This window comes from Balaenoptera acutorostrata, chromosome 16 (genome assembly GCF_949987535.1).
Source record: "Balaenoptera acutorostrata chromosome 16, mBalAcu1.1, whole genome shotgun sequence".
In the NCBI taxonomy this organism is placed as follows: domain Eukaryota; kingdom Metazoa; phylum Chordata; class Mammalia; order Artiodactyla; family Balaenopteridae; genus Balaenoptera; species Balaenoptera acutorostrata.
The window spans coordinates 59,910,023-59,930,367 of record NC_080079.1 but is presented as its reverse complement, the minus strand read 5'-3'; the positions used below and the strand labels follow the sequence as shown (position 1 = coordinate 59,930,367).

The 20,345-nt window shown below is 42.7% G+C and overlaps 1 protein-coding gene across 1 annotated transcript in view; it reads left to right on the top strand.

Moving 5' to 3' along the window:
* The window catches only part of LRMDA (leucine rich melanocyte differentiation associated), a 693,055-nt gene that overhangs the window by 290,247 nt on the left and 382,463 nt on the right, over positions 1 to 20,345 (top strand). The window lies entirely within an intron of this gene.

Here is a 20,345-nt window from a genome sequence, read left to right as displayed (position 1 = left end):
GTACTGGTGAATTACCAAATAGGGACTGTCTATACTAGTACATGTTCTACCGCTCCATTACTGGGGAGGTCAAAACAATTCTGGAACTTGGCTTCTTCAATTATAAAAAAAACAAGAGTGTTGAGTGAGTCAAGACCTAAGAGTACTTAGAGCTCTAGTTTGGGTTCAGGGAAAACACAGTGGAAAAGAGTAACGTGAATTTGGCAAATTGAAATTACTACTGTTAGGAGATCATGTGAGGTTTGGATCATCAGATTAGGCTTCATGAGAGAAGTGGAATTTGAGCTGACCCTTGAAGACAGGATTTAAATAAACAGAGGAAAAGTGGGGAGAGCATTCCAGGAGGGCTATAGCATGAGCAAAAAGATGGGGGCAGGGAAATAGAGAAGAGTAAGGGCATACATTTCGCTGGCATGGCAAACAGAGTAGAGAAGTAAGACTAATGTGGGACGTACCAATGAATTCCATTATTTTATTCATTCCACAAATACCTGAGTGTCTATTATGTGCCTCAAGGAGCTTATATTTTAGAGGGGAAAGGCAGATGGTAAAGAAATACATGTATACACACATACGGCGCGGCTAAGAGCTATGTAGAAAACTGGAGAGTAGAGAATGATGAGATGGAGTGGGCAGAGAAGGTCTCTTGCATAACTTAACATTTGAGCAGAGACCTCAGTGATGTGAGGAAGGAAGCCATGAAGATAGTGGGAAAAGTAGAGGGAACAGTCAGTATAAAATCCTGTAGTAGAAATGGAATCTATTCTGGGGCAGACAGATTGGTCGCCTCCCCAGTAACCACCTTAGTCCTCCTTTGTACTTGTTCTCAGAGCCCTGTTCATGTAGTTAAATAACCCTTCATGTCATTGAAGGAACTTCTTGACCTTTCTGTCATGGGAAATACTTCGTCCCCAGTCTCAGAGTGAACCATGATTGATTTAAGCCAGTCATAGCAACTCTTTTCCCCTTTTCTGTGATTGGTTTGGGCATGGGCATGTGATCCTATTATGGCCAGTGGTAAAGGGAGATTGTGATTGTGTCTACATGTGATGCCTGGAACTGCAGCAGCCATCTTTCGCCCTTGAGGGGAGGTTTTGCATTGAGGGTGGCAGAGCAAAAAGATGGGAAGCACTTGGGTCCTTTGTGATATCATGAACTGGTGAATTAACCTTGGAAAGCATCTTACTTTGGATTTCTTTTGATGTTATATAATAAACCCTTATTGTTTAAGCTATTTTTGTAGTTTCATATTCTGTTACTTGCAACCTAAAGTGTCCTAAAAGGTATGATAAAGATCTTGAAACAGTTCTTTGCCCAGTGCACTTCATTTAAGATCTGTTCAAATGTTACCTTGTCTGAAAGACCTTCTCCAACTCTCCGTGTGAAATGGGACAAAGGTGGAGCTTCAACTCTGACATGGGTTAAGAGTCTTGCGTACACCTAGGTTCGAGCTAGTGGGTGGCCTCCCTCTGTTTTCCGTGTACGGGAAAGGAGAGCACGGGTGCTCTGCAGTGCTGTTTGGACTGAGGTCCGCATCCCCTGCCGTCTGTCTGCTCATGTGACTGCTGCTCAGGTCCATCTTCATAAATGGTGATTTCACGAGCTCATTGGCTCCACATCAAAGGTGAGTGACTCCGCTTATAATAAATCTCCGTGTGGCGTGCGTACTCCCATTCCCTTCATTTGACCTTGGTGGGACAGGCTGATGGGCCAGTGAAAAATACGATATGAAAAATGAGTGAGCAGAGCACAGTGAGCGGTGAATCCATCTTGTGTGTGATTAGCTGTGAAAAATCTCACCAACATGACTCCGAAGGCACTTCTTCTCTCTCCCCTTCCTCAGCCCCTCTTCCTTCTCCCATAGTATATTGTCAGCCACCGAACAGGTGAGCTTTCCCACACCTGACTGCCTCGTCCCCACCAGCAGTCATTGGATCCTTACAGGGCTTCCTGGATCGAGAGCTGCGGGGTAGGGAAAGTGGACTCAGAGGAGGAGAATCTTTTTTGGGGTGGGCTTGGGGGAGCAGCTGATGGAGCTCAGCTGAAGCCTTACAGAGTCCCCTCCAGGGGCGCGTTGAGAGGACACGAGTGTGACAGAATACCTCGGTAGGCAGTGTAAATCTGCAGTTACACCCGAGGACTCGGTGACTCGAGGTTGAGGTTCTCCATCAGTTCCCTTTGCAGAGTCAAGCCCTATAAAAACGGGGCGACGGGATGGTAAATCAAGCTTCCTGGGGAATCGTGGGATCCTGCCGCAGGAGGCCTGAGCACGTAAAACGGAAACTTGCCTTTAATGGCAGTGGCTCTTACTGCCATGCTGAGAGGCCACCTTGGTGGTACATCAAGGTGCTTTTGGAGTAGAATTCCCTGCTGCAGTTGGCCTCTTGTGTGGATGCCCTGCTTTCATGTCCTCTTTTCGTGATGTCTATGGGCCAGGAGGCAAGGGGGGTGATGAGTGGCTGGAGGTGTCTCATCATGTTAATCCGGCCAGACAACTTCAGTTCACTGTTCAGTCTCCCTGCAGAACCTGCAGAGGTTGCCATCCTGCCCTTCCAAGCAGAGAACATATGTTCATCCTAAGGACCAGCAGAGGGAAGAGTGTTGATGGAAATGGGCACCTGCTAGCAATTCCTCTGATGGGGATGATGGAAGTGTCCTTCCTTCATCATTGAGTTCCCCCACGTGTGTGTTCTGACCTCTGAGTAAAACGGCAGTAGTTCAGGTATGTGGGGGTCAAGGTTCATCCTGCTTATTGGACAAAATTAGATTTTTGAATATTTTATTGTTTCAAAATGCAGTCCTCAGCTAGTGAAGGAGAGATTCTTAGAGGATGTGTTAAATGAACTTAAAAGAATACATTGTAATTAAAATGTTTTCCTGTATGAACGGACAGTTTTGCTCAAGGTGGTCAAACCTGACCCTGCAACCACGTCTACACCATTTATTGCGTATCAGCTGTTGGTACAACAATGCTGCTCTCGACAGATCATCCAACAGCTAGCGGCATTCAGCGATGAGCAGTTATTACCGTGCCCCAGGGTTCCAGATGCGCTGGGCGAGCTCTGCGTCCTGTTACAGGTCTGCACACTGGTTGGGCTGCTCTCCTCCATGTGTCTGTTCTGTCTGGAACCAGTGGACTTTCTCTGATTTCAGACATTAGAGGCTCACAGAGGAAATAAGGGATGCCGTAAGGCTTAGACTCAGAACTGGCCCAGTGTCAGTCACTTCAGTCACCTCGTGAAGTCTTGTGTGGCAGCATCACATGGCAGAGGGCACAGGTACAGCGAGGGTGAAAAGTTGAGAACAGTCTTGCAGTGCACGACTATGTGCTCATTTAGTCTACGTGTAATTTGCTAAGCACCTGTCATAAGCCTTGTTTGGTTCTCCATCAAACATAGGACAAAATTCCACGCCAGTCTTTTCCAAAACTTCCAACGTCTTAGGTAACTTAATAAGGTTTTGGGGTAAAAGTAGAGTAGGTATTTAGTAAAAGTATACACAAAGTTAGAAGTGGAATTTAGAAACATGAGAATGATCAATGCTGAGAATCATTTCCATCTTTGTGTGGTCCTTGTTACTGTAGCCATATCAACAGTCATGTTGATGAGTGCTGGTTGCAGACAAAAAGGATAAGTGTTTCAGAGAGGACAGATATCTCCGTCGGTAACCATTTGCTCCCATCCTGGGTCTTGGTTGTTAATTTTGGTGATGTGACTGACTTGAGCTTGTGGAATAAAGTGAAGCAGGTTAACAAATCATCAGAAAGAGCCCTAAGAGAATAAAAAGAGAAATAGATGAGGATAAATTTTCATTTGGCATTCATTTCCCCAAAGATGTGGTCATACAACAAACATTACAAGATTGACAATTGGGTAATAGATGCATAACATGTCCAAACAGTTAAGCTGTTCTTCAATTAACACCCAGCCCTGTAATGTCGTCTGGTCCACCGGGTTTAAGAAGGATGTAGGAAATTTGGCTAAAGTCCAGAGAAACTGTAGAGATAACAATAATTTGTGACATGATGTATCTGAAAAGCTTTATGGGGTTGGCATTATCTACCTAAATAAGAGCAGCTTGAAGGATATTCTTCTGGTGTACAGGGGTGGTTTTATCTGAGAAGGTAACCAGCTTCTCTCCATTTTAACCAGGAAGTGAAAAAAAGGAAAAGGTTGGCATTTCAGCGTGTTCAAATTAAGCCAGACCTGCAGGAGAGCTCCGTTCACTTGTTAGGTTTTGTAGTGGTGACTCAGCATTGTTTCCATGTTGTGGAGTATTTCTTCAGAAGGGATTTACTTCTTAACTTTTAAATGGACAAAAAGCTCATTCTCTTGCCGGAGGTCATGTATTATTCTCCCTGGAGGCAAGGAGTCTGAACCTTTATGAGAATCTGTTTCTGGATGTTGAGGGGAAAAAGTGGGCTTGTGCACAGTGTTTTTGGATTGCCGGATGAGGTAATGAAGGTGATACCCTTTATTCTGATTCCATCACCTCGTTATCCTGGGAAGGCCGTAATCCACTCAGTCTGAGTGGATAGCCTGTGGGTTCTATATGTAAAGAGTCTTTCAGAACTTAAATTTCCCTGGGAAATGGAAGGTGCACTTTCCCAATTAATTTATAAGCTGGATACGGTAGGAGATCATTTAAGCGTTATGCGGGGGGCGGGGGGGTCTTTTCTCTGTATATTTTGAAGCAGGGGGGTTTATATAAAGGCCTCTTGGGCTTCCCTGGTGGCGCAGTGGTTGGGAATCTGCCTGCCAATGCAGGGGACACGGGTTCGGGCCCTGGTCTGGGAGGATCCCACGTGCCGCGGAGCAACTGGGCCCGTGAGCCACAATTACTGAGCCTGCGCGTCTGGAGCCTGTGCTCCGCAACAAGAGAGGCCGCGACAGTGAGGGGCCCGCGCACCGCGATGAAGACTGGCCCCCGCTTGCCGCAACTAGAGAAAGCCCTCGCACAGAAACGAAGACCCAACACAGCCATAAATAAATAAATAAATAAACAAACAAACAAACAAACCCAAAAGTTAAAAAAAAAAATAAATAAATAAAGGCCTCTTATATTAGAGCTGAAGCTCAAAACTCCTCTGTGCATCTCAAATACAGGTTTACAATGTCTTTCTTCCCTATTTAAAATAAAATTCAAAATTTAACAAGGAAAGTGGCAAATTCCTTGTGTTGTTTTCTACTTAACCCTCAATTACCGTATATCATACTCCAAGATTGTTTTCTTAAATTTGCAGTAATATAGATTATTGAGTTTATGTCTCATCATATAATCCGAAGTTTGAGAAGTCTGCAACAGTACATGAAACCTTAGTAAAATATGATTTTTTACACATGGGAAGGAAGGAAAAATAAGCAGTGAATAAGAGGGCACAAAAAGGAAGCATTTGGTGTAGTGGAGAGGGTGCAAGTGCAGGAAACCTAGGGTTTAGTTTCTCCACCAGTAGTTGTGTGACCTTCCGTGAGTCACTTAACAACATGTCTTGGTTTTTCCATCTGTGAAATAAAAGACTTGGATTAGGTCTTATGATACTTCTCAATTCTGAAAAGACCTTTGATCGATGGTTAAACCTTTCTTGGAGAAGATGACTTTGTTTTCTTGAAAATCCTCTCAAAGGATGAGTTTTTATTCAGCTTAACTGAATGGTCCTCATGTTAGTTAAGCATAGTGTGTTGACTTCTGAATCCAGAGTCACTAGTTAATGAGCATTTGGACCATCTCTTCCACTCCTGTGCTCTCAGACCATGTGGCTAATTAATTATGGCGTCTTTTCCTCTTGTGCCCGAACTCTGCCTCAGAATCCTTCTCATCACAGCCTGCCACTACCAGGGGAGTAGAGTCGGCTCCTGAGATGAAACCTCTTTACTTTCCCTGGCCCCTTGTGTATAGACCTCTGAAGTTGTGGGGGTGGGGACAGTGGGGTCTAAGAGAAATAGACACCCGCCTGAAAGACTTTGCAGTCCAGAGAGACTGTCCCGGAAGCGTGAGAAACCGTGGGGTAGTCATCGTGGGCAGGAGTTAGTCTGGATTTTCATCAAGACGTTTTCAGTCACTATAATGGCCCTGTTTTAACTATGCTGTTTCATATTGTGGGTATAGAGAATGCTGTGGAAGACAGGTTGAAGTGATTTAAGGCATTTGACTTTTCAACAAATACATATTTGAAAGTCCATAGTCTTTGGCATAGTCATTTTGTGTTGGCTCCGATCTGAGGCTATTTGTAATTTACAGCATGTGACATTAGCCTTTTGAACCTAATAGTTTCAAAGCCGTCCAAGCTTTGGGAATTGGCATTTAGTGCCCTGGATCGCTCTCTGCTCTGAACGTCTTTGAGGACTAGGCTGGGAGTGGGTGGAGATGGGGGTAATTCTGTATTTGGTGACACAGAGAAGGAAGTAGTTTTTATCTGTGTATATACATATTAGAAGCATAATGTATGTGTAATTTCTGTGTATTTTAGAAGGCATATATTACTCTACATGTACCCTATTTGAAATTTATGGTAAGGATATGGCAAAGGAGAAAAATGTATTGACATCTGGTGTTTCATTGTATTCATAAAAGGCTGTTGTCAAATCCCTTGACTTTTTACAATGAAAGAAGATGTCCCTAGTGATGGAGTATCAGGGTTTCTGGTTGAATCTTTAGAATGCGAGCAGAACTGGGCTCATCTCTGTTCCCCAGCTCAGTTATTCACAAAGGTCCTTTTCTAGGTGACATATCATGTTGTATTCCAAAGTACACTTTCTTTTAATTTACAACTTAATTTTCAACCTAATTCAGAAGATTGATACTATAATGCTATTTGCAGAAGTATTGAAATGTCAGTAAGTTTTATTGTAGTAATAAAGAGTATTCCATATATCACACACTCTATAGGGATCCTTGATTTTTGCATAGATCTTCACAGCAACAACCAGTGGCTAAATGCTGGCAATCATTAATTTTTAAAGAAGACATGGTTATGATGAGTTGAGGAATTAAGGCTGGTGGTGAAGAATGAACTTAAATTTTTTTGACAGTTTTTTTTTTTTTGTGGTTGCATACTAAGGTGAGGCGACAGCAAGATTATAAAAAATGGCCCAAATCCCTGGTTCCTAATACTTAAAATGCTGTCTGCTCATAAAAAGATTTCAGTTAGGGAGAGGCTATCTTTGAGCTCCCTGTAACAAATGGGTATCAGTGGCCCATGAAATAATCAATGCCACTAATCCATCCTAGGGCCTGCCAATATGTTAATGGCCCTGGTGCATCGTTATTGCTACAAGACCATAAATCATTCTGGTACCAGAATGCATCGCTGTCGAGGCCTCAAACCCCTCGCCTGGAATAAAATGCTGCCTCCTAACAATTAATGTCCAAACATTTTGCAGCTTTGTGCCTTGATTGTTTTCAGATGCTAAAAAAGTAAGTAGGACGGATTGTAAATCAATAAAACTATAAGACAAAGTGTTTTAATAATAGGAAGGTTCAGAGTAAATCATAGTTCTGTGTTTATTATTGCATTTGGGGTTATAAATAAAGAGTTACTTTCTACTACCCAGCAAGGCTGCTGAGTTAGCATGGGGGACCAAGGCCAGGGCTAACCTCTCTGAATGGGGTTCCCTTTCCTTACACCAACCTGAGAAGCCAAACCAGGCCAACCGGAACCACAGACTCTACTTTGTATTGGAGGGCAGTGTTGAGTATACAGTGGATCTGTTTTGGAGATAGTTCTCTGAGAGTGTTCCCTGTTAGAAATAGCGAAAATAGCTCAGCATAAAATGGTTTCTTTGGCAGCATCAGGCTTCAGATAGCCAGGTTGGTGAGATTTCACGTGTGTGGTTATTTGTTACCCTATGGTAACATAGGTGATGGAATCATTTTTACAACGGCAGCCAAGTTAGTTTGGGGTGCCTAGGAGCTTTTACTCATGTTTCTTTCCATTAAAGTATCCAACCCAAGAGGTCGACTTTGGCCATATAGAAATACATTGCTGAACTGTAGGCAAACCTGAGAAGATCTTATTCAGGAAACAGAGTTGCATCCAGTTGATCTGCTTCCCTTTGGTCAGTGTCAATTTAGTCCCCTCTTGAAGGTGTGGAGAAGCACGATGGAAAGTCATTAACTCCACCTTGTAGAGACAAAGTTTATTTGTGCCCATTATGGTATTCCTTGTTCTACAGCTGTATTTTCGGCATGAGCCCCTGTGCATTCATGAAGGGTAGCTAGCCAGCCTGGAAAGGTGGGCTTGTCACTTGCTTGGGAGCCACAGACCAAAGCGCAGCAGCTTTTGGTGTTGACCACGAACTGGCTGGTGGGCTGTGTCGACTCAGTCTGGATTCCGACTCTAAATGGAACTGAGACGTTGAACCCTGGCTGAGCCCGTTTCCTGTACCAGGTTGAGTGTGGTAAGGAACCAAGAGCGTAAACAACCAAATGGAAACAGTAGAATGTGGGGCTTGGGGGTACCTTTAGCGTTCAGTTAGGGCTATGATGTTGAAAAGACACCGTGTGCCCACACAAACACCCTGAAGTGTGGTGTTCCCAAACACACGTTCAGCCAGTGTCATGTAGCAGGACACCCCTTTCGGGCACTTGTATGTCCCTAGCGCCCAGCTCTGATGGGTGTTCGTAGTTTATTTCGGTGCTCAGGAAATAACACAGGAAAAGGCCAGAAAAACAATGGCTCTGTATAGACAGAAAGACAATTAAAACTGATATGACTCTTAACAGAAGTGGCAAGAGCAGGCAGGATGGAAGTAATTTATTCAACGAATTGTCCAAATACATAAAATTGCACTGATGTATGGTGTAGCGGTGGGACAGTGGAAAATTTGATAGTTGTTTCCGTTGTATGAATTACTCAGACAGGATGCCTTTGTGAAGTATGGGGGTTTGTTTAATGTTCTGACAACAATTTAGATCCTGTTATGGTTATTGCAGTGTAATGCCATAGTAAAAATTGAACATGACACACCAGCAATTTATTATTTGTGTGTTTTTTAACCTTGAGTATCGGATTGTTTGTCCAAGCATATCCTTTGATTTGCTATGAAATTTATTGTTGATAAAAACAATCAGATTTCCATTAGAAGCAAAAAAATTATCTTTTTTTGCCATGAACCATAGATTTAGGGGAAAAAAATTCAAACTAGGCTACAGGACTTATGACAGGTAGACTCATGACATTATATGGTAATTCAGCATGAAAGAATAATTGTGACACTCTACTTGGTTGTGGAGTATAATCGTGCTGTGAGGTTCAATTCACTGAAAGGCCAAATTATCTTCAACTACATTAGTCTGACAACCTATAATGCTTTGCAGAGGCAATTTGTAGACGTTTCACAGAGTGCCAGCAAACAGGGCTCCCCATTATGCCACCCATTAACAAATTTGTGTAGGGAAAAAAGTAACTTTTCCATTTTCTTGACTGTTTTCAAGCTTTGCAGCATAATAAATATCTAATCGTAGTATTTGCATTGCCATTTACTCTCTTAGTTTTAAAATGTATCTGAGGCATGGGACGCAGCTGAGCAGCCTGAGAAATATTGATAGTTTCTTTGACTTAAACAGCAGCACGATGCAGTGGAGAGAGCATGGCATTTGGGGCCAGGAGGCCTGGATCGTGGTCGGAATCCATCCCGAGACCTTTGTCTTGAAAGTTTTTGTGACCTTATTCACTTTGGACCTCAGTTGCCCCCATCTCTAAGTTGGGGGTTATAAGTCTCTTATCTAAGAATCTCTGTATGAGGGTTAAGGTAAGAGGTTCTACGTATTGTTCCTAGCCACTGGGTAGACAACTTGGAGCCGTTTTGGAGTAGGGGACTCTCTCCCCTTTTGTACTGCTGATTTTAGGGAATGGAGCCGCCGAACGGACAAGTGTGAGGCTCTCTCAGCCCTGTGATTGGGGTAGTATTTCCTCCTGAGTGTGTGTTGCTTGATTGTACCCGTCTGTAGATGCCTGTCTCCAGAAGAGAACCCAGGGCCGTGCCTGGGTTATCTGATTGTTATACTTTTATCATCATCTCAAAAACAGAATAAGCACATTTGCTTTTTTTTTTTTTTTTTTAAAGACTGAAAAAGCTACTTCTGTGCTGTAGATATTTACGGACACAGTATATTTGATGAACTTTAAAAAAAAACATTCTTCATAAATCACATTGGATGAGTCCCCCCCCCAAAAATGTTGGTTACGTATGCAGGTGTTTCTGCACGTGGGGACGTACAGAGCTGTATGGCCCAGTGTCCTAAATATTTAATAGGGTTTTACATTTTCGCCTGGATTTTGGGAACTGGAAGAACCCAGGCTCCTTTCTCGTAAAGGCCAGTGCCACTTGTATCTTAGTTCCTTAAATTTCTCCCTGTGATCCACTGCGTATTTCCTGAGGGTGGGCACTGCTGGATTAAAATGAGTGATAGGCTTGCAGAGAAAGGCTAGGACAGCAGAAATGGCCCAAGGGGCCCTCCTCTTCTTTGTCCCCTCCAGCTCAAGGGGTTCTGTAAAAGGGTCTCACATCTTGGGAATGAATGGGACTGGGGATAAATCAATCTTTCCATCTTCAGAAATTGATTTATAATTTATGATTTTAAGAATCATCAAATTTTCTACACCGTTTTTGAGGAGGGGGTTGTGTGAATCACTCTGTATCACCCAGTGGTGTTCGTCCCCACATCAGAGACTGACCCTTCATTGTGACAGGTCATTAGGCCTCATAACGTGCTGCTTTCAGAGGAGGTAATGGTTTTTCTAAAGGGTAGATTTGGATTCAGCCCTTCCTGTTAGAATCTGAGAGATGCACTGTCCTTTTGGTTGTTTCACTTGGTCTAAATTCTCAACCATTAAAAAAAAAGGAAGAAGAAATAGGATATTAATCTTAGTAGTCATTTCCAAGGACTCTACCCTTCTTGTCTGATTGGGTGGGAGGGTTTTTACTTGATCATTAAAGCTCTTTTTATTTTAGCAAAACTTAGGGAACATTTCTGTCCTCTTGGAATAGAGGTGTTGAATCAGTGGTCCTAGGCTATTTTCTCTTTGTAAGTTGAAGAAAATATGTGTGTAGGTATCCCCTGCCCTGTGGCCCTATACGCTAGGGAGCTGGATTTCCAGTGTGTGGCTAATATCTCCAGAGGGGCTGTAAAGGAAGTGTAAGAAATTTAGTGCAATCAGTCAGCGTTACTGGAAACCTCACCTTGAAGTTTATGTACTATGGAGGGTGACTTAGTTATCCTCACTTTGGTACAAAGGATGGCCCGTGGGTAACATGCACGGGTGAACGCGGGCAGGGCCACGTGAACAGGGGAGACACTTAACAGTAAGCATGAGTGCAGTTATGGTGGGAAAATTCACATGGAGAAGGAAGAAGTCGCAGGGAGGTTGTTGGTGAGTGGGGGTAATGGATTGTTTCCAAGGTCTGGAATCCCAGGGGTATCGTTAAGGACGAGCTGAGCATTCATGTTTACGCATAACGCTCTCCAACCTAATTTCGGCTGAACCGTTGCTGACTTCCTTAGTGTTCGTCGGTCACCCACCTGCAGAAAGGGCATGGAGGGGGATGATTGTTGACTTTATGGTTATGGAACCCAGCTAATCGGTGCACCCGCTGGGCTGTAACTTGTTATGCCTGAGCAGTTCTTACACCAGGTCTTCAGATTTCTTACTAGCAAAAGGGAAAAACACTCATTTCTCATGACCCAAGGTCCCTACTGGGAGGGAAGCTCTCGTCTCACGTGGAGGGAAAACACAGTGACACCTCCTGATACAGACCAGTAGAGCTCCTTAGCCCTGCTTTGGAAGACCACAGGGTTTCACAGAATGAACGCTCATGTAGCCCAGTGCGATAAGCCTGCCACGGAATAGGAACAGGAGGCGTATTGCTTGCCGTGTTCTAGGATTTTTGAGTCAACATTGGTAGTTCCTCACGCCCACAAGCTGGGGAGCCAGTTTTGGATACGATGATCCACTTATAGTCGTTCTTCATTTAGCGCTGCAGTTCCTTTCAGATGTGGAGGATATTTTTGTTCTGCTGGTTTTCTCCGGGTTGGATCACACAGGGTTCTGGTCCACATAGAGGCTGGTGCATGGCACCTGGTAAGTACTACCTTACAAATTGCTTTGACCTTTGACGTTCCCGGTAAAGGTCCCTGGTTAATTTTGCACTGTGCACTGCCTGCTGCACTAGCTCTGCGCTACCTTTCCATCCTTGAACAAATCTGTGAACAATGTCCCTTGCATTCAGGTTCTAGCTTGCTTCTCTGGTATTTATCTTTGCCGTCCTTTACCCGATTTCTCTCTGTGCTGACTCTGTGTGCATGTTTCTGTGGGATGGAATCTCAATCAGTTAAAAAAGCGTAGGAGATAGGAAAGGTCAGCACGACAAATCTGTCCTCTGAGCGTCTGCATGTGTGTTTGGGTAGCTGAGCTCAGCTGACCACGGAAGACAAATAGGAAATGTGAAGGTGCTACCTCACCAGCCTTAAAGTTGAAAACAAAATATCTACTGAGAGAAATAGGAGTGTTAGGACATCATATTAGAAATTCAGGAGAAGAGATACATTTCTTTCCTTCATTTGGAAAGGTCACAGGCTTTATTTGCAATAAGACATGCATATGGTTATAGCTTGCTTTTATTTTCTCTTTTAAAATGTGCATTATATGCCCACACCATGTTTATGTTACGATTGCTTATTTTAACCAGCAAGCAGTCTTTAATGTGACAATGCAAAAAAAAATCTTCAAATGTGGTTTTAGCGAGCTATTTTACATAACAAGAGACGATGATTATCTGTGGGTGTTTCTGTTTCTCTCCGTTAATTTCTTTTCTATTTTTATTTTGTGGAATTGAAAAAGGACATTTCTAGTGATGGTATAAAGCTCTTCTAATTTAATTTTATTGTTGTATACCTGTCTCCACGAAAAATGCAAATGTCTGTTAGAAGCTGGGTCTTTCATTTCATTCTGCTTCATAGACGGGTTCGTTTCCCCGAGTTACCTGTTTTTTTTGGGGGGGGGAACATTTGACTCAAATTTGCAGTTAAGGCCACCTTTGATTTTTTTCCCTTAATAAGAGGGAAAAGGGAAAGATAACATATTTTTTTGAATGTCTGCTATAAGCCAGATAATAACTTATACATTATTTCATTAAACTTTCATAATAACCCTCTGAGGATGTTGTGATCCCAGCTTCACAGATGAGGAAACTGAGGTTTAGCGAGGTGAAATGACTGGCCAGAAGACACACATCCAGCAGTCAGTGAAACTTGGAGGGAGATGTTGGTCTGATTCCAAAGCCTGTGCTTTTATTCCATGACACCAAACTACACAATCTTCCTCCTAAACACACAACTTCTCTTGCTACCATAATAAGAGACCCTAAATGACAATAACCCATCATTCCAAAAAAGTGGTAGGGACTCTACATACAACCTTTCATAAGAAATTACCACAGTCCTTAAAAAATGCTTGAATGTCTTTGAACATGTATCAGTATTATGTGCCTAGTTCTTTCTGTACTTGGAGCAATAGTGTGTGTGTGTGTGTTTGTGTGTGTGTGTGTGTGTGTGTGTGTGTTTAGGATGCTGATACAGAGAGAGTGGAAACTTGAAAATAGGGTCCATGTCCTCAAGAAGGGCAGAGGAGACGAATCTGAAACCTGAATGGTGAACATCAGTTGATGAAGAAGCCTAAGTTAAGGGTTGGGTCAGGATGCAGGTGCTGGAATAGCTCAGAAGAGAGGGAGCCCTGGGGAGCGGTAATGTGGTAGCAACCCGGAGACTTGACCAGAGCCTTAGAAAAGAGTGTCATGTGTTACAGCCTGCAAATGGAGTGGCTCTGTTTCTGGGGTTGGGATGCTTTAAGCCTATGTGGACAAAGGGATGTAGTGAGATAGTGGCTACTGGGGGTGAAGTGTGTATTTTGGGGTAGTTGGAGAAGTAGTTCTGTGTTTGTGTGAGGCCAGGGTGGTGGTGGTCTCCCCCACTCCCCCCATCCTTGGTACACCAGCCATGCTGAGCACCTCTCAGTTTGTCTAAGTGCCACCTACCTTCTCACCTCTGAGCCTCTGTACCTATGGCTTTCTCTAGCTGACTGATACTTATCACCCTGCAGGTCTAAGCTAAAATGTCCTTTCCTCTGGGAAGGCTTTCCTGATTTCCCCATTAGGTCTGGTTCTTCTGCTGTGTGTTCCCTTAGCCTTCTCTATTCCCCCATCATAGCACTGATTACATTTTATTTTAACAACTCTTGTAATTGTCTCTCTCACTAGACAGTAAGCTCCAAAGAAGGGAGGACAGTTAGCAAAGGGTCAGGCACAGGGCTTCCCTGGTGGCGCAGTGGTTGAGAATCTGCCTGCTAATGCAGGGGACACGGGTTCGAGCCCTGGTCTGGGAAGATCCCACATGCCACGGAGCAGCTGGGCCCGTGAGCCACAATTGCTGAGCCTGCGCGTCTGGAGCCTGTGCCCCGCGACGGGAGGGGCCGCGATGGAGAAAGGCCCGCGCACCGCGATGAAGAGCGGTCCCCGCACCGCGATGAAGAGTGGCCCCCGCTTGCCGCAACTGGAGAAAGCCCTCGCACGAACCGAAGACCCAACACAGCCAAAAATAATAAATAAAATAAATAAATAAATAAATAAATAAGAAAATCCTTAAAAAAAAAAAAAAAAAAAAAAAGAAAAAGAAACCGAGTTTTAAAAAAAAAAAAAAAAAAAAAAAAAGGGTCAGGCACATAGACTGTAGATGAGCAAATCATTTTTGAATGAGTTAATGAATGAGTGAAAATGTTTAAATTTTATTAGTCAACTACTGAAAGCCAGGTTGTTCCATGTGTCCATTGAAGTCAGAAGGAAGATTCATTTGTTGTTGCTGTGGCAGAGTAGGGCGTAGTCCCCAAATGAGACAGATTTGTCATCAGGTCCCCAGGTTTATCCTTCAGTGTCCTCTCAGGAGTTTTATCCAGGTCCTGGAATGGGAGCTCCTGGTGTGAGCTAGTGGATTCTAGAATTGCTCAAGCACCCTCAGCAATTTGATTGTGGCCACAGAGACCAAAAGTGTTTTGTTTGGTTGGGGTGGGAGGGGCAGGCAGAAAAACCAAGTCATTAAAAACCAGGGTGGAAGGGGGTTTATGTGCACGGGTAGTGTTAACTTCTGTGGGCCCTCTGACGTCTCTGGTAATGTGTCATGACTGAACAAGGACAGAACACTGTAGATTGGCCCATGCCAAATAAAGTGATGGGATGAACCCTCAATCTCGTGTGTCTGGCTGCTTTTAACCCAGCCCAGTGCTATCGTAACTTTCTCATAACACACCGCTAAAAATGTCCTTTCATATTCTGCCTGAAAGCCACCATGACCCCAGCATCATTGGTAGTGACTGAATTTAATGACATAGACATTTTCCTTTTTGAGGTGATATGGACTCAAGTTGTTCCTTAGAACACTGTCTTTCTCTTATTCACACTAAGATTGATCTTGTTCTAGGAGCTTTCTATAGTCTGTCTTGTAGACTCTTAGACCTCTGTTTATGCCTCTCTATTTAGTGTCTGCAAGGACAATTGTGTGCTGCTTCCTCCACCATTGGCCCATTAACAGATGCGCAGTGGCCATGGCCCCGTCACTCACCCCTTTTGGTCGGCGACGACTTGTCCCTCCCCACCCCACGTGGTACAGACATTGGACATCCCATTCTGGGTGGGCTGCTCTAGCCCCCTGAGGACTACTAAGGTGAGTCTTTCCAGCTCATTGTAAATGCATCCTGTTGGGACCAGACAGAGAGTCAGTCCCGCTGCAGTCCAGGTGGATTGCCATCTATTGCTTCTCTCTTATATCCTCAGCCTGTCACTCCATCATAGAAGGAAATTAAATTGGCTTGGCGTGGGTTGCTCTTCCAGAACTTGCTAGTTGTTCCCCATACCTTGGGCTTCTCTAGGTGATTGCAAATTGATTGCCTTATGATTTATACACCAGAGCTGCAAACTTTCCTTTTGAGACTTGAGTTTCTTACACAGGTCTTGAGCCTGGAACCTTTTTTTAAAAGAAAGAAAATGAACTCATTTCTTCTTTCTATATAAAATTAAATATATGGGAGACTTGTTGGGAAGGGGACAATGGAAAAAAAAAAGTCCAAGCCTACCTCTGCTCATACTAATCTATACTTTTTAGCAGTTATTTTTGAGAGAGTGATTTATTTACACTGACAGCTTGTTACTTATGGTAGCTGCTGCCAGCTTCTGAAGTAATCTGATAACGTCAAAATGTGAAGGGAAGCTATAGGCTTTGCCTTGACTGATTTGCTATAAATCATGTACATTGCTGGTGTCTATATAAGGATGCTTGGGTTGATACTGATGGAAATACAAATCAAATACAACACATAGTAACCCAATTCAGAGCTAGAGGTTTTGGATTAAGCCTATTGGATTCATATTTTTAAGTGAAACAGAGCAGACATATACCGGGTTGTGCATTGAAACTTCAAAACTGTCTACTCTGTTAACTTCAAGGACAACAGCTGTCTTTGAAATGGAAGTACAAAGAGGTGGGCGCTTGCATATTTTTGTTTCTTTATTCATTCAACAACCACTTGTTGAGCACCTACTACAGTATATATCAGTCAAGCGGAAGACATGTCACTACTTTATCTTTTTTCCTGTAAATATTTTGGCTTATGTAAGCTTCATGAGGGTAGAGCTTTGTCTTGGTCATCACCCAGTTCTTAAAATAGTGTTTGGCTCACAGTAAGTTTTCAATAAATATTTGTTGAATGAGAATTAGGAAGCTCAGAGTCTGAATATTAGTGCTGTCAAAATGTGGAAGTTACTCCCCAGGAACAAAGAGTCATTCCCATTTATGGACTCTCTATGGAGTCCTCTCTAGTCCTTCCTGTAGATTTCTGGTAAAGCATCTTTCATACTGTAATGTAATTATTGGTTTATATGTTGGTCTCTTCAACTACAGCACAAACTCTGTATAATAAGGCAGAAACCATGTCTCATTAACTTGGACTTCCAAGTGCCTGGCACATGGATGGTACCAAATAATTGCTATAGGCAATGTATGCTACAATTCTTTATTTTTTTTAAACATCTTTACTGGAGTATAATTGCTTTACAATGGTGTTTTAGTTCCTGCTTTATAACAAAATGAATCAGCTATACATATACATATATCCCCATAGCTCCTCCCTCTTGCATCTCCCTCCCACCCCTCTAAGTGGTCACAAAGCACCGAGCTGATCTCCCTGTGCTATGTGCCTGCTTCCCACTAGCTATCTGTTTTACATTTGGTAGTATATATAAGTCCATGCCACTCTCTCACTTTGTCCCAGCTTCCCCTTCCCTATGTCCTCAAGTCCATTCTCTACGTCTGCATCTTTATGCCTGTCCTGCCCCTAGGTTTTTCAGAACCTTTTTTTTTTTTTTTTTAAGATTCCATATGTATGTGTTAGTATACGGTATTTATTTTTCTCTTTTTGACTTACTTCACTCTGTATGACAGTCTCTAGGTCCATCCACCTCACTACAAATAACTCAATTTTGTCTCTTTTTATGGCTGAGTAATATTCCACTGTATATATGTGCTGCATCTTCTTTATCCATTCATCTGTTGATGGACACTTAGGTTGCTTCCATGTCCTGGCTATTGTAAATAGAGCTGCAGTGAACATTGTGGTCCATGATTCCATTTGAATTATGGTTTTCTCAGGGTATATGCCCAGTAGTGGGATTGCTGGGTCGTATGGTAGTGCTATTTTTAGTTTTTTAAGGAATCTCCACACTGTTCTCCATAGTGGCTGTATCAACAGTGCAAGAGGGTTCCCTTTTCCCCACACCCTCTCCAGCATTTATTATTTGTAGATTTTTTGATGATGGCCATTCTGACCGGTGTGAGGTGATACCTCATTGTAGTTTTGATTTGCATTTCTCTAATGATTAGTGATGTTGAGCATCCTTTCATGTGTTTGTTGGCAATCTGTATATCTTCTTTGGAGAAATGTCTATTTAGGTCTTCTGCCCATTTTTGGATTGGGTTGTTTGTTTTTGGATATTGAGCTGCATAAGCTGCTTGTGAATTCTGGCGATTAATGCTTTGTCAGTTGCTTCATTTGCAAATGTTTTCTCCCATTCTGAGAGTTGTCTTTTCGTCTTGTTTATGGTTTCCTTTGCTGTGCAAAAGCTTTTAAGTTTCATTAGGTCCCATTTGTTTATTTTTATTTTTATTTCCATTTCTCTAGGAGGTGGGTCAAAAAGGATCTTGCTGTGATGTATGTCATAGAGTGTTCTGCCTATGTTTTCCTCTAAGAGTTTGATGGTGTCTGGCCTTACATTTAGATCTTTAATCCATTTTGAGGTTATCTTTGTGTATGGTGTTAGGGAGTGTTCTCATTTCATTCTTTTACATGTAGCTGTCCAGTTTTCCCAGCACCACTTATTGAAGAGGCTGTCTTTTCTCCACTGTATATTCTTGCCTCCTTTATCGAAGATAAGGTGACCATATGTGCGTGGGTTTATCTCTGAGCTTTCTATCCTGTACCATTGATCTATATTTCTGTTTCTGTGCCAGTACCATACTGTCTTGATTACTGTAGCTTTGTAGTATAGTCTGAAGTCAGGGAGCCTGATTCCTCCAGCTCCATTTTTCTTTCTCAAGATTGCTTCGGCTCTTCGGGGTCTTTTGTGTTTCCATACAAATTGTGAAATTTTGTGTTCTAGTTCTGTGAAAAATGCCATTGGTATTTTGATAGGGATTGCACTGAATCTGTAGTTTGCTTTGGGTAGTATAGTCATTTTCACAGTGTTGATTCTTCCAATCCAAGAACATGGTATCTCTCTCCATCTGTGTGTATCATCTTTAATTTCTTTCATCAGTGTCTTATAGTTTTCTGCATACAGGTCTTTTGTCTCCTTAGGTAGGTTTATTCCTAGATATTTTATTCTTTTTGTTGCAATGGTAAATGGGAGTGTTTCCTTAATTTCTCTTTCAGATTTCTCATCATTAGTGTATAGGAATGCCAGAGATTTCTGTGCATTAATTTTGTATCCTGCTACTTTACCAAATTCATTGATTAGCTCTAGGAGTTTTCTGGTAGCATCTTTAGAATTCTCTATGTATAGTATTATGTCATCTGCAAACAGTGACAGCTTAACTTCTTCTTTTCCCATTTGGGATTCCCTTGTGTGTTATTTGTTGTTTTTCCCTTGCTGCTTTTAATATTTTTTTTTTGTATTTAATTTTTGATAGTTTGATTAATATGTGTGTTGGCGTGTTTCTCCTTGGATTTATTCTGTATGGGACTCTCTGCGCTTTCTGGACTTGGGTGGCTATTTCCTTTCCCATATTAGGGAATTTTTCAACTATAATCTCTTCAAATATTTTCTCAGTCCCTTTCTTTTTCTCTTCTTCTTCTGGGACCCCTATAATTCGAATGTTGGTGTGTTTAATGTTGTCCCAGAGGTCTCTCAGACTGTCCTCAATTCTTTTCATTCTTTTTTCTTTATTCTGCTCTGCAGTAGTTATTTCCAGTATTTCATCTTCCAGGTCACTTATCCCTTCTTCTGCCTCAGCTATTCTGCTATTGATTCCTTCTAGAGGATTTTAAATTTCATTTATGTGTTGTTCATCATTGTTTGTTTGCTCTTTAGTTCTTCTAGTTCCTTGTTAAACATTTCTTGTATTTTCTCCATGCTATTTCCAAGATTTTGGATCATCTTTATTGTCATTACTCTGAATTCTTTTTCAGGTAGACTGCCTATTTCCTCTTCATTTATTTGGTCTGGTAGATTTTTACCTTGCTCCTTCATCTGCTGTGTGTTTCTCTGTCTTCTCATTTTGCTTAACTTACTGTGTTTGGGGTCTCCTTTTTGCAGGCTGCAGGTTCATAGTTCCCGTTGTTTTTAGTGTCTGCCCCCAGTGGCTAAGGTTGGTTCAGTGGGTTGTGTAGGCTTCCTGGTGGAGGGGACTGGTGCCTGTGTTCTGGTGGATGAGGCTGGATCTTGTCTTTCTGGTGGGCAGGACCACATCCAGTGTTGTGTTTCGGGGTGTCTGTGACCTTAGTGTGATTTTAGGCCGCCTCTGTGCTAATGGGTGGGGTTGTGTTCCTGTCTTGCTAGTTGTTTGGCATAGGGTGTCCAGCACTGTAGCTCACTGGTCGTTGTGTGGAGCTGGGTCTTAGCATTGAGATGGAGATCTCTGGGAGAGCTTTCGCTGTTTGATATTACTGGGGCTGGGAGGTCTCTGGTGGACCAATGTCCTGAACTCGGCTCTCCCACCTCAGAGGCACAGGCCTGACACCTGGCCGGAACACCAATACCCTGTCAGCCACATGGCTTTCTCGTGTGTCATAGTCCAGGGGAAGATGGTGT